At 42.0% G+C, this 2,143-nt stretch overlaps 1 pseudogene; it reads right to left on the bottom strand.

Annotated features, from left to right (window-relative positions):
* Positions 1-582: 582 nt before the first annotated feature.
* Positions 583-1,099, bottom strand: LOC121477563 (annotated as a pseudogene).
* Between the last annotated feature and the right edge of the window lie 1,044 nt (positions 1,100-2,143).

The following is a 2,143-nucleotide window of genomic DNA, read 5'->3' as shown; positions in this document are numbered from 1 at the left end:
TGGGTAAATTTGAAGGATCACAATGACTGGATCATATGGTAAGAGTTTATTCAGTTTTATTAGAAACAACTAAATTGTCTCTCAAAGTGGCTGTGCCGGTTTGCATTCTAACCAGCAACAATGAGAGGTCCTATTGCTTCACACATCCCTGTCAACGTTTGGTGTTGGCAGTGTTTTGGAGTTTGGCTGTTCTGATGGGTATGTAGTGATATCTCGTGGTTTTTGTTGTTGTTTATTTAGAGAGATAGAGTGGGTGGAGAGGGCCAGAGGGAGAGACAATCTCAAACAGACACTGCTGAATGCAGAGCCTGACACAGGGCTTGATCTCACCATCCTGAGATCATGACCTGAGCTGAAACCAAGAGTTAGACATTGAACGAACTGAGGCACCCCATGACATTTTGTTTTATTTTGCAATTCCCTAATGACATATAATGTTCAGCATCTTTTCATGTGCTTATCTGCTATCTGTATTCCTTCTTTTCTTCTTCTTCTTCTTCTTCTTCTTCTTCTTCTTCTTCTTCTTCCTCTTTTTCTTCTTTTTGGAAAAATGTTATGGGCCTTTTGGATAGTAATAGGCATTCATTTTCCAGGAAGGATGATCCCATCATACTTCTACTAGAATCAGCACAGAGCCTCCTCTTTGCTAATTCTGTGTGATCCCAATGCTGATTGTCCTGTGTTTGTGGTCTGCAGTGCTGAAACTTGGCCTACTCAGCACCATGTAGAGGTCCAGGCTGTGGATACCAAAACTGGGGTCATACTTGATTCTCAGATGAATGTATTCTTGGATCTCAAAACCAAAGTTTCCAGCATCTGAGAAGTTATTTTACTCATACATTCATGCCTTTAGAACTCTCTCTAGAATTTCTTCTGTGTTGGCCACTGTGCAGCCTTTTCATTTCTTCTGATGCCAAGGGATCTGATGGCATATCTAGCTTTGGAGGGAGGGCACAGGAGCCTGACCTGTAAGCTGCTCCACCACCTTGGCAGCCAGGGTCAATTTGTCTCTCCTTTCTCAACACAGGCATTTTGGCAGTTTGTGGATGTAAATTTCCCATATAGGGTTCTCTTTTTTTTCCTCCTGATCCTGTGCCATGATGGAGAATGGGGAAAATATCTGTATGTCTTCTTTGGTGATACAGTTGTTCAGGACTTTTGCCCATTTTAAAAATCAAGTTGTTTCTCTTATTGTTGAAATTTAAAGGTTCTATGTATAGTTTGGATAATAGATTTTTTTTTTTAATGAGTGTCTTTTGCAAACATTTTCTCCCAATCTGCAATATGTCTTCTCATTCTCTTAGCAGCATCTTTCACAGAAGCATTATCCATTTTTTCATTCAAGAAATATTTCGTTTTATTCAACTGAAGGGATGACTCAGCAGACAAGAAGATCCCTGCCTTCATGAAGCCTACACTTTAATGGAGAAAATAAGAAACAGACAAAGGAATAAACATGTAACAGGCATTTAAGTGGAGATAGTTTCTGGAAGGAAAATGTAGACAGGGTGCAGGAGACCTAGTGGGGCCAAAAGTAGAATAGACCCTAGTGGGAGTAAGAATGGAGGTGAGGAAACCAGTTAGTAGTCTATTGCAGTCGCACAAACGAGATGATGTGGGTATGGACTGGGATGGAAGTAGTGGAGGTGATGAGAAGTATGCAGATTCTGGACACTCCTTAAAACTGGAGCTGACATAACTTGCTCATGGTTTGGATGGAAGAGAAATAAATGATGTAGGGATAAAAGCTAGGTTTGGGCCTAAGCAACCAAGTGAACGGTGGTAAAACTGGAGGGAAATGGGAAAGGAATGGGTTAGGAGGGGACCAGGCTGTGGCAGGGGAAAATCAAGTGAAAATTTGGGTGGAGAATGTTCAAGTAGGCCATTGCAATTCAACTGGAAAGCTTAGGGTTGGAGCTATACAAGCCTGGGGGTCTTAACTGTATAACAGTGTGCTGGATATCTTTGTAGGCCTTCCAAATTCTCTCTCCTTACCTCTCCACCCTTTTCTCTGCCTCCATACAGAGTAACCAGTATCAATTAAGTGGATGGACGGACTTCAACCTTCTGGTTTCTGGCTGGGTTCAGATCAGAATGGAGGAGAGTAAGACATCATAGGTTATTCCCCCAGCTCCCTCCCGGC

This window comes from Vulpes lagopus, chromosome 17 (assembly GCF_018345385.1).
Source record: "Vulpes lagopus strain Blue_001 chromosome 17, ASM1834538v1, whole genome shotgun sequence".
NCBI lineage: Eukaryota > Metazoa > Chordata > Mammalia > Carnivora > Canidae > Vulpes > Vulpes lagopus.
The sequence above is the reverse complement of the archived record's forward strand: the minus strand, read 5'-3'. Positions and strand labels throughout refer to the sequence as shown.